Source organism: Balaenoptera borealis (assembly GCF_965194805.1).
Source record: "Balaenoptera borealis genome assembly, chromosome: 4".
Classification (NCBI taxonomy): Eukaryota; Metazoa; Chordata; class Mammalia; order Artiodactyla; family Balaenopteridae; genus Balaenoptera; species Balaenoptera borealis.
This window is the reverse complement of record NC_138861.1, coordinates 20,941,004-20,955,225: the sequence shown is the minus strand read 5'-3', so window position 1 is coordinate 20,955,225 and position 14,222 is coordinate 20,941,004. Positions and strand designations below refer to the sequence as shown.

The 14,222-nt window shown below is 46.3% G+C and overlaps 1 long non-coding RNA gene across 1 annotated transcript in view; it reads right to left on the bottom strand.

Annotated features, from left to right (window-relative positions):
* The window catches only part of LOC309628131, a 421,265-nt gene that overhangs the window by 372,483 nt on the left and 34,560 nt on the right, over positions 1-14,222 (bottom strand). The window lies entirely within an intron of this gene.

Below are 14,222 nucleotides of genomic sequence, written 5' to 3'. Positions count from 1 at the left end.
ATTATTTGCGGGTCCAGCCATGGAGAAGAGTTTAGACACTAGGATAAGATAAGGAACACACCCATTATAAAGAAATCACATTAGGATTCTCTTTTTCAGCTGTTCCTTAAAACACTAGTGCTTAGGAAATCTATTGGAGGCAGAAGCAGTCAAGGGTAGCCTAGGGTTAGGGTTAGGCTTAGGGTTAGGCTTAGGGTACGGCTTAGGGTACGGGTTTGGGGAGGGGTTCGGGTACGGAGTAGGGTATGGGTTAGGGTTAGGGTTAGTGTTAGGGTTAGGGTTCGGTTTAGGGTACGGGTTAGGATTAGGGTACGTGTTAGGGTTAGGGTAGGGGTTAGGGTTAGGGTACGCGTTGGGGTTAGGGTAGTTATTAAACCTATCCCACTCTCTAGATACCCCTTAGCACGTAAAGGAATATTATTTCGTGGTCCAGCCATGGAGAAGAGTTTAGACACTAGGATAAGATAAGGAACACACCCATTATAAAGAAATCACATTAGGATTCTCTTTTTAAGCTGTTCCTTAAAACACTAGTGCTTAGGAAATCTATGGGAGGCAGAAGTAGTCAAGGGTAGCCTAGGGTTAGGGTTAGGCTTAGGGTTAGGCTTAGGGTACGGGTTCGGGGAGGGGTTCGGGTACAGCGTAGGGTATGGGTTACTGTTAGGGTTAGGGTTAGTGTTAGGGTTAGGGCTCGGTTTAGGGTACGGGTTAGGATTAGGGTACGTGTTAGGGTTAGGGTAGGGGTTAGGGTTAGGGTACGCGTTAGGTTTAGGGTAGTTATTAAACCTATCCCACTCTCTAGATACCCCTTAGCACGTAAAGGAATATCATTTGGGGGTCCAGCCATGGAGAAGAGTTTAGACACTAGGATAAGATAAGGAACACACCCATTATAAAGAAATCACATTAGGATTCTGTTTTTCATCTGTTCCTTAAAACACTAGTGCTTAGGAAATCTATTGGAGGCAGAAGCAGACAAGGGTAGCCTAGGGTTATGGTTAGGCTTAGGGTTAGGCTTAGGGTACGGCTTAGGGTACGGGTTCGGGGAGGGGTTCGGGTACGGCGTAGGGTATGGGTTAGGGTTAGGGTTAGGGTTAGTGTTAGGGCTAGGGCTCGGTTTAGGTTACGGGTTAGGATTAGGGTACGTGTTAGGGTTAGGGTAGGGGTTAGGGTTAGGGTACGCGTTAGAGTTAGGGTAGTTATTAAACCTATCCCACTCTCTAGATACCCCTTAGCAGGTAAAGGAATATTATTTGGGCGTTCAGCCATGGGGAAGAGTTTAGACACTAGGATAAGATAAGGAACACACCCATTATAAAGAAATCACAATAGGATTCTCTTTTTAAGCTGTTCTTTAAAACACTAGTGCTTAGGAAATATATTGGAGACAGAAGCAGTCAAGGGTAGCCTATGGTTAGGGTTAGGCTTAGGGTTAGGCTTAGGGTACGGCTTACGGTATGGGTTCGGGGAGGGGTTCGGGTACGGCGTAGGGTATGGGTTAGGGTTAGGGTTAGTGTTAGGGTTAGGGCTCGGTTTACGGAACAGGTTATGGTTATGGTACGTGTTAGTGTTAGGGTAGGGGTTAGGGTTAGGGTACGCGTTAGGGTTAGGGTAGTTATTAAACCTATCCCACTCTCCAGATACCCCTTAGCACGTAAAGGAATATTATTTGGGGGTCCAGCCATGGAGAAGAGTTTAGACATTAGGATAAGATAAGGAACACACCCATTATAAAGAAATCACATTAGGATTCTCTTTTTAAGCTGTTCCTTAAAACACTAGTGCTTAGGAAATCTATTGGAGGCAGAAGCAGTCAAGGGTAGCCTAGGGTTAGGGTTAGGCTTAGGGTTAGGCTTAGGGTACGGCTTCGGGTACGGGTTCGGGGAGGGGTTCGGGTACGGCGTAGGGTATGGGTTAGTGTTAGGGTTAGGGTTAGTGTTAGGGTTAGGGCTCGGTTTAGGGTACGGGTTAGGATTAGGGTACGTGTTAGGGTTAGGGTAGGGGTTAGGGTTAGGGTACGCTTTAGGTTTAGGGTAGTTATTAAACCTATCCCACTCTCTAGATACCCCTTAGCACGTAAAGGAATATTATTTGGGGGTCCAGCCATGGAGAAGAGTTTAGACACTAGGATAAGATAAGGAACACACCCATTATAAAGAAATCACATTAGGATTCTGTTTTTCAGCTGTTCCTTAAAACACTAGTGCTTAGGAAATCTATTGGAGGCAGAAGCAGACAAGGGTAGCCTAGGGTTAGGGTTAGGCTTAGGGTTAGGCTTAGGGTACGGCTTAGGGTACGGGTTCGGGGAGGGGTTCGGGTACGGCGTAGGGTATGGGTTAGGGTTAGGGTTAGGGTTAGTGTTAGGGCTAGGGCTCGGTTTAGGTTACGGGTTAGGATTAGGGTACGTGTTAGGGTTAGGGTAGGGGTTAGGGTTAGGGTACGCGTTAGGGTTAGGGTAGTTATTAAACCTATCCCACTCTCTAGATACCCCTTAGCAGGTAAAGGAATATTATTTGGGCGTTCAGCCATGGGGAAGAGTTTAGACACTAGGATAAGATAAGGAACACACCCATTATAAAGAAATCACAATAGGATTCTCTTTTTAAGCTGTTCTTTAAAACACTAGTGCTTAGGAAATATATTGGAGACAGAAGCAGTCAAGGGTAGCCTAGGGTTAGGGTTAGGCTTAGGGTTAGGCTTAGGGTACGGCTTACGGTATGGGTTCGGGGAGGGGTTCGGATACGGCGTAGGGTATGGGTTAGGGTTAGGGTTAGTGTTAGGGTTAGGGCTCGGTTTACGGAACAGGTTATGGTTATGGTACGTGTTAGTGTTAGGGTAGGGGTTAGGGTTAGGGTACGCGTTAGGGTTAGGGTAGTTATTAAACCTATCCCACTCTCTAGATACCCCTTAGCACGTAAAGGAATATTATTTGCGGGTCCAGCCATGGAGAAGAGTTTAGACACTAGGATAAGATAAGGAACACACCCATTATAAAGAAATCACATTAGGATTCTCTTTTTCAGCTGTTCCTTAAAACACTAGTGCTTAGGAAATCTATTGGAGGCAGAAGCAGTCAAGGGTAGCCTAGGGTTAGGGTTAGGCTTAGGGTTAGGCTTAGGGTACGGCTTAGGGTACGGGTTTGGGGAGGGGTTCGGGTACGGAGTAGGGTATGGGTTAGGGTTAGGGTTAGTGTTAGGGTTAGGGTTCGGTTTAGGGTACGGGTTAGGATTAGGGTACGTGTTAGGGTTAGGGTAGGGGTTAGGGTTAGGGTACGCGTTGGGGTTAGGGTAGTTATTAAACCTATCCCACTCTCTAGATACCCCTTAGCACGTAAAGGAATATTATTTCGTGGTCCAGCCATGGAGAAGAGTTTAGACACTAGGATAAGATAAGGAACACACCCATTATAAAGAAATCACATTAGGATTCTCTTTTTAAGCTGTTCCTTAAAACACTAGTGCTTAGGAAATCTATGGGAGGCAGAAGTAGTCAAGGGTAGCCTAGGGTTAGGGTTAGGCTTAGGGTTAGGCTTAGGGTACGGGTTCGGGGAGGGGTTCGGGTACAGCGTAGGGTATGGGTTACTGTTAGGGTTAGGGTTAGTGTTAGGGTTAGGGCTCGGTTTAGGGTACGGGTTAGGATTAGGGTACGTGTTAGGGTTAGGGTAGGGGTTAGGGTTAGGGTACGCGTTAGGTTTAGGGTAGTTATTAAACCTATCCCACTCTCTAGATACCCCTTAGCACGTAAAGGAATATCATTTGGGGGTCCAGCCATGGAGAAGAGTTTAGACACTAGGATAAGATAAGGAACACACCCATTATAAAGAAATCACATTAGGATTCTGTTTTTCAGCTGTTCCTTAAAACACTAGTGCTTAGGAAATCTATTGGAGGCAGAAGCAGACAAGGGTAGCCTAGGGTTATGGTTAGGCTTAGGGTTAGGCTTAGGGTACGGCTTAGGGTACGGGTTCGGGGAGGGGTTCGGGTACGGCGTAGGGTATGGGTTAGGGTTAGGGTTAGGGTTAGTGTTAGGGCTAGGGCTCGGTTTAGGTTACGGGTTAGGATTAGGGTACGTGTTAGGGTTAGGGTAGGGGTTAGGGTTAGGGTACGCGTTAGAGTTAGGGTAGTTATTAAACCTATCCCACTCTCTAGATACCCCTTAGCAGGTAAAGGAATATTATTTGGGCGTTCAGCCATGGGGAAGAGTTTAGACACTAGGATAAGATAAGGAACACACCCATTATAAAGAAATCACAATAGGATTCTCTTTTTAAGCTGGTCTTTAAAACACTAGTGCTTAGGAAATATATTGGAGGCAGAAGCAGTCAAGGGTAGCCTAGGGTTAGGGTTAGGCTTAGGGTTAGGCTTAGGGTACGGCTTACGGTATGGGTTCGGGGAGGGGTTCGGGTACGGCGTAGGGTATGGGTTAGGGTTAGGGTTAGTGTTAGGGTTAGGGCTCGGTTTACGGAACAGGTTATGGTTATGGTACGTGTTAGTGTTAGGGTAGGGGTTAGGGTTAGGGTACGCGTTAGGGTTAGGGTAGTTATTAAACCTATCCCACTCTCTAGATACCCCTTAGCACGTAAAGGAATATTATTTGGGGGTCCAGCCATGGAGAAGAGTTTAGACATTAGGATAAGATAAGGAACACACCCATTATAAAGAAATCACATTAGGATTCTCTTTTTAAGCTGTTCCTTAAAACACTAGTGCTTAGGAAATCTATTGGAGGCAGAAGCAGTCAAGGGTAGCCTAGGGTTAGGGTTAGGCTTAGGGTTAGGCTTAGGGTACGGCTTCGGGTACGGGTTCGGGGAGGGGTTCGGGTACGGCGTAGGGTATGGGTTAGTGTTAGGGTTAGGGTTAGTGTTAGGGTTAGGGCTCGGTTTAGGGTACGGGTTAGGATTAGGGTACGTGTTAGGGTTAGGGTAGGGGTTAGGGTTAGGGTACGCGTTAGGGTTAGGGTAGTTATTAAACCTATCCCACTCTCTAGATACCCCTTAGCAGGTAAAGGAATATTATTTGGGCGTTCAGCCATGGGGAAGAGTTTAGACACTAGGATAAGATAAGGAACACACCCATTATAAAGAAATCACAATAGGATTCTCTTTTTAAGCTGTTCTTTAAAACACTAGTGCTTAGGAAATATATTGGAGACAGAAGCAGTCAAGGGTAGCCTAGGGTTAGGGTTAGGCTTAGGGTTAGGCTTAGGGTACGGCTTACGGTATGGGTTCGGGGAGGGGTTCGGATACGGCGTAGGGTATGGGTTAGGGTTAGGGTTAGTGTTAGGGTTAGGGCTCGGTTTACGGAACAGGTTATGGTTATGGTACGTGTTAGTGTTAGGGTAGGGGTTAGGGTTAGGGTACGCGTTAGGGTTAGGGTAGTTATTAAACCTATCCCACTCTCTAGATACCCCTTAGCACGTAAAGGAATATTATTTGCGGGTCCAGCCATGGAGAAGAGTTTAGACACTAGGATAAGATAAGGAACACACCCATTATAAAGAAATCACATTAGGATTCTCTTTTTCAGCTGTTCCTTAAAACACTAGTGCTTAGGAAATCTATTGGAGGCAGAAGCAGTCAAGGGTAGCCTAGGGTTAGGGTTAGGCTTAGGGTTAGGCTTAGGGTACGGCTTAGGGTACGGGTTTGGGGAGGGGTTCGGGTACGGAGTAGGGTATGGGTTAGGGTTAGGGTTAGTGTTAGGGTTAGGGTTCGGTTTAGGGTACGGGTTAGGATTAGGGTACGTGTTAGGGTTAGGGTAGGGGTTAGGGTTAGGGTACGCGTTGGGGTTAGGGTAGTTATTAAACCTATCCCACTCTCTAGATACCCCTTAGCACGTAAAGGAATATTATTTCGTGGTCCAGCCATGGAGAAGAGTTTAGACACTAGGATAAGATAAGGAACACACCCATTATAAAGAAATCACATTAGGATTCTCTTTTTAAGCTGTTCCTTAAAACACTAGTGCTTAGGAAATCTATGGGAGGCAGAAGTAGTCAAGGGTAGCCTAGGGTTAGGGTTAGGCTTAGGGTTAGGCTTAGGGTACGGGTTCGGGGAGGGGTTCGGGTACAGCGTAGGGTATGGGTTACTGTTAGGGTTAGGGTTAGTGTTAGGGTTAGGGCTCGGTTTAGGGTACGGGTTAGGATTAGGGTACGTGTTAGGGTTAGGGTAGGGGTTAGGGTTAGGGTACGCGTTAGGTTTAGGGTAGTTATTAAACCTATCCCACTCTCTAGATACCCCTTAGCACGTAAAGGAATATCATTTGGGGGTCCAGCCATGGAGAAGAGTTTAGACACTAGGATAAGATAAGGAACACACCCATTATAAAGAAATCACATTAGGATTCTGTTTTTCAGCTGTTCCTTAAAACACTAGTGCTTAGGAAATCTATTGGAGGCAGAAGCAGACAAGGGTAGCCTAGGGTTATGGTTAGGCTTAGGGTTAGGCTTAGGGTACGGCTTAGGGTACGGGTTCGGGGAGGGGTTCGGGTACGGCGTAGGGTATGGGTTAGGGTTAGGGTTAGGGTTAGTGTTAGGGCTAGGGCTCGGTTTAGGTTACGGGTTAGGATTAGGGTACGTGTTAGGGTTAGGGTAGGGGTTAGGGTTAGGGTACGCGTTAGAGTTAGGGTAGTTATTAAACCTATCCCACTCTCTAGATACCCCTTAGCAGGTAAAGGAATATTATTTGGGCGTTCAGCCATGGGGAAGAGTTTAGACACTAGGATAAGATAAGGAACACACCCATTATAAAGAAATCACAATAGGATTCTCTTTTTAAGCTGGTCTTTAAAACACTAGTGCTTAGGAAATATATTGGAGACAGAAGCAGTCAAGGGTAGCCTATGGTTAGGGTTAGGCTTAGGGTTAGGCTTAGGGTACGGCTTACGGTATGGGTTCGGGGAGGGGTTCGGGTACGGCGTAGGGTATGGGTTAGGGTTAGGGTTAGTGTTAGGGTTAGGGCTCGGTTTACGGAACAGGTTATGGTTATGGTACGTGTTAGTGTTAGGGTAGGGGTTAGGGTTAGGGTACGCGTTAGGGTTAGGGTAGTTATTAAACCTATCCCACTCTCTAGATACCCCTTAGCACGTAAAGGAATATTATTTGGGGGTCCAGCCATGGAGAAGAGTTTAGACATTAGGATAAGATAAGGAACACACCCATTATAAAGAAATCACATTAGGATTCTCTTTTTAAGCTGTTCCTTAAAACACTAGTGCTTAGGAAATCTATTGGAGGCAGAAGCAGTCAAGGGTAGCCTAGGGTTAGGGTTAGGCTTAGGGTTAGGCTTAGGGTACGGCTTCGGGTACGGGTTCGGGGAGGGGTTCGGGTACGGCGTAGGGTATGGGTTAGTGTTAGGGTTAGGGTTAGTGTTAGGGTTAGGGCTCGGTTTAGGGTACGGGTTAGGATTAGGGTACGTGTTAGGGTTAGGGTAGGGGTTAGGGTTAGGGTACGCGTTGGGGTTAGGGTAGTTATTAAACCTATCCCACTCTCTAGATACCCCTTAGCACGTAAAGGAATATTATTTCGTGGTCCAGCCATGGAGAAGAGTTTAGACACTAGGATAAGATAAGGAACACACCCATTATAAAGAAATCACATTAGGATTCTCTTTTTAAGCTGTTCCTTAAAACACTAGTGCTTAGGAAATCTATGGGAGGCAGAAGTAGTCAAGGGTAGCCTAGGGTTAGGGTTAGGCTTAGGGTTAGGCTTAGGGTACGGGTTCGGGGAGGGGTTCGGGTACAGCATAGGGTATGGGTTACTGTTAGGGTTAGGGTTAGTGTTAGGGTTAGGGCTCGGTTTAGGGTACGGGTTAGGATTAGGGTACGTGTTAGGGTTAGGGTAGGGGTTAGGGTTAGGGTACGCGTTAGGTTTAGGGTAGTTATTAAACCTATCCCACTCTCTAGATACCCCTTAGCACGTAAAGGAATATCATTTGGGGGTCCAGCCATGGAGAAGAGTTTAGACACTAGGATAAGATAAGGAACACACCCATTATAAAGAAATCACATTAGGATTCTGTTTTTCAGCTGTTCCTTAAAACACTAGTGCTTAGGAAATCTATTGGAGGCAGAAGCAGACAAGGGTAGCCTAGGGTTATGGTTAGGCTTAGGGTTAGGCTTAGGGTACGGCTTAGGGTACGGGTTCGGGGAGGGGTTCGGGTACGGCGTAGGGTATGGGTTAGGGTTAGGGTTAGGGTTAGTGTTAGGGCTAGGGCTCGGTTTAGGTTACGGGTTAGGATTAGGGTACGTGTTAGGGTTAGGGTAGGGGTTAGGGTTAGGGTACGCGTTAGAGTTAGGGTAGTTATTAAACCTATCCCACTCTCTAGATACCCCTTAGCAGGTAAAGGAATATTATTTGGGCGTTCAGCCATGGGGAAGAGTTTAGACACTAGGATAAGATAAGGAACACACCCATTATAAAGAAATCACAATAGGATTCTCTTTTTAAGCTGTTCTTTAAAACACTAGTGCTTAGGAAATATATTGGAGACAGAAGCAGTCAAGGGTAGCCTATGGTTAGGGTTAGGCTTAGGGTTAGGCTTAGGGTACGGCTTACGGTATGGGTTCGGGGAGGGGTTCGGGTACGGCGTAGGGTATGGGTTAGGGTTAGGGTTAGTTTTAGGGTTAGGGCTCGGTTTACGGAACAGGTTATGGTTATGGTACGTGTTAGTGTTAGGGTAGGGGTTAGGGTTAGGGTACGCGTTAGGGTTAGGGTAGTTATTAAACCTATCCCACTCTCTAGATACCCCTTAGCACGTAAAGGAATATTATTTGGGGGTCCAGCCATGGAGAAGAGTTTAGACATTAGGATAAGATAAGGAACACACCCATTATAAAGAAATCACATTAGGATTCTCTTTTTAAGCTGTTCCTTAAAACACTAGTGCTTAGGAAATCTATTGGAGGCAGAAGCAGTCAAGGGTAGCCTAGGGTTAGGGTTAGGCTTAGGGTTAGGCTTAGGGTACGGCTTCGGGTACGGGTTCGGGGAGGGGTTCGGGTACGGCGTAGGGTATGGGTTAGTGTTAGGGTTAGGGTTAGTGTTAGGGTTAGGGCTCGGTTTAGGGTACGGGTTAGGATTAGGGTACGTGTTAGGGTTAGGGTAGGGGTTAGGGTTAGGGTACGCTTTAGGTTTAGGGTAGTTATTAAACCTATCCCACTCTCTAGATACCCCTTAGCACGTAAAGGAATATTATTTGGGGGTCCAGCCATGGAGAAGAGTTTAGACACTAGGATAAGATAAGGAACACACCCATTATAAAGAAATCACATTAGGATTCTGTTTTTCAGCTGTTCCTTAAAACACTAGTGCTTAGGAAATCTATTGGAGGCAGAAGCAGACAAGGGTAGCCTAGGGTTATGGTTAGGCTTAGGGTTAGGCTTAGGGTACGGCTTAGGGTACGGGTTCGGGGAGGGGTTCGGGTACGGCGTAGGGTATGGGTTAGGGTTAGGGTTAGGGTTAGTGTTAGGGCTAGGGCTCGGTTTAGGTTACGGGTTAGGATTAGGGTACGTGTTAGGGTTAGGGTAGGGGTTAGGGTTAGGGTACGCGTTAGGGTTAGGGTAGTTATTAAACCTATCCCACTCTCTAGATACCCCTTAGCACGTAAAGGAATATTATTTGGGCGTTCAGCCATGGGGAAGAGTTTAGACACTAGGATAAGATAAGGAACACACCCATTATAAAGAAATCACAATAGGATTCTCTTTTTAAGCTGTTCTTTAAAACACTAGTGCTTAGGAAATATATTGGAGACAGAAGCAGTCAAGGGTAGCCTAGGGTTAGGGTTAGGCTTAGGGTTAGGCTTAGGGTACGGCTTACGGTATGGGTTCGGGGAGGGGTTCGGATACGGCGTAGGGTATGGATTAGGGTTAGGGTTAGTGTTAGGGTTAGGGCTCGGTTTACGGAACAGGTTATGGTTATGTTACGTGTTAGTGTTAGGGTAGGGGTTAGGGTTAGGGTACGCGTTAGGGTTAGGGTAGTTATTAAACCTATCCCACTCTCTAGATACCCCTTAGCACGTAAAGGAATATTATTTGGGGGTCCAGCCATGGAGAAGAGTTTAGACACTAGGATAAGATAAGGAACACACCCATTATAAAGAAATCACATTAGGATTCTCTTTTTCAGCTGTTCCTTAAAACACTAGTGCTTAGGAAATCTATTGGAGGCAGAAGCAGTCAAGGGCAGCCTAGGGTTAGGGTTAGGCTTAGGGTTAGGCTTAGGGTACGGCTTAGGGTACGGGCTTGGGGAGGGGTTCGGGTACGGAGTAGGGTATGGGTTAGGGTTAGGGTTAGTGTTAGGGTTAGGGTTCGGTTTAGGGTACGGGTTAGGATTAGGGTACGTGTTAGGGTTAGGGTAGGGGTTAGGGTTAGGGTACGCGTTAGGGTTAGGGTAGTTATTAAACCTATCCCATTCTCTAGATACCCCTTAGCACGTAAAGGAATATTATTTGGGGGTTCAGCCATGGGGAAGAGTTTAGACACTAGGATAAGATAAGGAACACACCCATTATAAAGAAATCACAATAGGATTCTCTTTTTAAGCTGTTCTTTAAAACACTAGTGCTTAGGAAATCTATTGGAGACAGAAGCAGTCAAGGGTAGCCTAGGGTTAGGGTTAGGCTTAGGGTTAGGATTAGGGTACGGCTTAGGGTACGGGTTCGGGGAGGGGTTCGGGTATGGCGTAGGGTATGGGTTAGGGTTAGGGTTAGGGTTAGTGTTAGGGTTAGGGCTCGGTTTAGGGTACGGGTTAGGATTAGGGTACGTGTTAGGGTTAGGTTAGGGGTTAGGGTTAGGGTACGCGTTGGGGTTAGGGTAGTTATTAAACCTATCCCACTCTCTAGATACCCCTTAGCACGTAAAGGAATATTATTTCGTGGTCCAGCCATGGAGAAGAGTTTAGACACTAGGATAAGATAAGGAACACACCCATTATAAAGAAATCACATTAGGATTCTCTTTTTAAGCTGTTCCTTAAAACACTAGTGCTTAGGAAATCTATGGGAGGCAGAAGTAGTCAAGGGTAGCCTAGGGTTAGGGTTAGGCTTAGGGTTAGGCTTAGGGTATGGCTTAGGGTACGGGTTCGGGGAGGGGTTCGGGTACAGCGTAGGGTATGGGTTACTGTTAGGGTTAGGGTTAGTGTTAGGGTTAGGGCTCGGTTTAGGGTACGGGTTAGGTTTAGGGTACGTGTTAGGGTTAGGGTAGGGGTTAGGGTTAGGGTACGCGTTAGCGTTAGGGTAGTTATTAAACCTATCCCACTCTCTAGATACCCCTTAGCACGTAAAGGAATATTATTTGGGGGTCCAACCATGGAGAAGAGTTTAGACACTAGGATAAGATAAGGAACACACCCATTTTAAAGAAATCACATTAGGATTCTCTTTTTAAGCTGTTCCTTAAAACACTAGTGCTTAGGAAATCTATTGGAGGCAGAAGCAGTCAAGGGTAGCCTAGGTTTAGGGTTAGGCTTAGGGTTAGGCTTAGGGTATGGCTTAGGGAACGGGTTCGGGGAGGGGTTCGGGTACGGCGTAGGGTATGGGTTAGGGTTAGGGTTAGTGTTAGGGTTAGGGCTCGGTTTAGGGAACGGGTTATGGTTAGGTTACGTGTTAGGGTTAGGGTAGGGGTTAGGGTTAGGGTACGCGTTGGGGTTAGGGTAGTTATTAAACCTATCCCACTCTCTAGATACCCCTTAGCACGTAAAGGAATATTATTTCGTGGTCCAGCCATGGAGAAGAGTTTAGACACTAGGATAAGATAAGGAACACACCCATTATAAAGAAATCAAATTAGGATTCTCTTTTTAAGCTGTTCCTTAAAACACTAGTGCTTAGGAAATCTATTGGAGGCAGAAGCAGTCAAGGGTAGCCTAGGGTTGGGGTTAGGCTTAGGGTTAGGCTTAGGGTACGGCTTCGGGTACGGGTTCGGGGAGGGGTTCGGGTACGGCGTAGGGTATGGGTTAGGGTTAGGGTTAGGGTTAGTGTTAGGGTTAGGGGTCGGTTTAGGGTACGGGTTAGGATTAGGGTACGTGTTAGGGTTAGGGTAGGGGTTAGGGTTAGGGTACGCGTTAGGGTTAGGGTAGTTATTAAACCTATCCCATTCTCTAGATACCGCTTAGCACGTTAAGGAATATTATTTGGGGGTTCAGCCATGGAGAAGAGTTTAGACACTAGGATAAGATAAGGAACACACCCATTATAAAGAAATCACAATAGGATTCTCTTTTTAAGCTGTTCTTTAAAACACTAGTGCTTAGGAAATCTATTGGAGACAGAAGCAGTCAAGGGTAGCCTAGGGTTAGGGTTAGGCTTAGGGTTAGGCTTAGGGTACGGCTTAGGGTACGGGTTCGGGGAGGGTTTCGGGTATGGCGTAGGGTATGGGTTAGGGTTAGGGTTAGGGTTAGTGTTAGGGTTAGGGCTCGATTTAGGTTACGGGTTAGGATTAGGGTACGTGTTAGGGTTAGGTTAGGGGTTAGGGTTAGGGTACGCGTTGGGGTTACGGTAGTTATTAAACCTATCCCACTCTCTAGATACCCCTTAGCACGTAAAGGAATATTATTTCGTGGTCCAGCCATGGAGAAGAGTTTAGACACTAGGATAAGATAAGGAACACACCCATTATAAAGAAATCACATTAGGATTCTCTTTTTAAGCTGTTCCTTAAAACACTAGTGCTTAGGAAATCTATGGGAGGCCGAAGCAGTCAAGGGTAGCCTAGGGTAAGTGTTAGGCTTGGTGTTAGGCTTAGGGTACCGCTTAGTGTATGGGTTCGGGGAGGGGTTCGGGTACGGCAGAGGGTATGGGTTAGGGTTAGGGTTAGGGTTAGTGTTAGGGTTAGGGCTCGGTTTAGGGTACGGGTTAGGATTAGGGTACGTGTTAGGGTTAGGGTAGGGGTTAGGGTTAGGGTACGCATTAGGGTTAGGGTAGTTATTAAACCTATCCCACTCTCTAGATACCCCTTAGCACGTAAAGGAATATTATTTGGGGGTCCAGCCATGGAGAAGAGTTTAGACACTAGGATAAGATAAGGAACACATCCATTATAAAGAAATCACATTAGGATTCTCTTTTTCAGCTGTTCCTTAAAACACTAGTGCTTAGGAAATCTATGGGAGGCAGAAGCAGTCAAGGGTAGCCTAGGGTTAGGGTTAGGCTTAGGGTTAGGCTTAGGGTACGGCTTAGGGTACGGGTTCGGGGAGGGGTTCGGGTATGGCGTAGGGTATGGGTTAGGGTTAGGGTTAGGGTTAGTGTTAGGGTTAGGGCTCGGTTTAGGGTACGGGTTAGGATTAGGGTACGTGTTAGGGTTAGGTTAGGGGTTAGGGTTAGGGTACGCGTTGGGGTTAGGGTAGTTACTAAACCTATCCCACTCTCTAGATACCCCTTAGCACGTAAAGGAATATTATTTCGTGGTCCAGCCATGGAGAAGAGTTTAGACACTAGGATAAGATAAGGAACACACCCATTATAAAGAAATCACATTAGGATTCTCTTTTTAAGCTGTTCCTTAAAACACTAGTGCTTAGGAAATCTATGGGAGGCAGAAGTAGTCAAGGGTAGCCTAGGGTTAGGGTTAGGCTTAGGGTTAGGCTTAGGGTACGGGTTCGGGGAGGGGTTCGGGTACAGCGTAGGGTATGGGTTACTGTTAGGGTTAGGGTTAGTGTTAGGGTTAGGGCTCGGTTTAGGGTACGGGTTAGGATTAGGGTACGTGTTAGGGTTAGGGTAGGGGTTAGGGTTAGGGTACGCGTTAGGGTTAGGGTAGTTATTAAACCTATCCCACTCTCTAGATACCCCTTAGCACGTAAAGGAATATTATTTGGGGGTCCAGCCATGGAGAAGAGTTTAGACACTAGGATAAGATAAGGAACACACCCATTATAAAGAAATCACATTAGGATTCTGTTTTTCAGCTGTTCCTTAAAACACTAGTGCTTAGGAAATCTATTGGAGGCAGAAGCAGACAAGGGTAGCATAGGGTTATGGTTAGGCTTAGGGTTAGGCTTAGGTTACGGCTTAGGGTACGGGTTCGGGGAGGGGTTCGGGTACGGCGTAGGGTATGGGTTAGGGTTAGGGTTAGGGTTAGTGTTAGGGCTAGGGCTCGGTTTAGGTTACGGGTTAGGATTAGGGTACGTGTTAGGGTTAGGGTAGGGGTTAGGGTTAGGGTACGCGTTAGGTTTAGGGTAGTTATTAAACCTATCCCACTCTCTAGATACCCCTTAGCAGGTAAAGGAATATTATT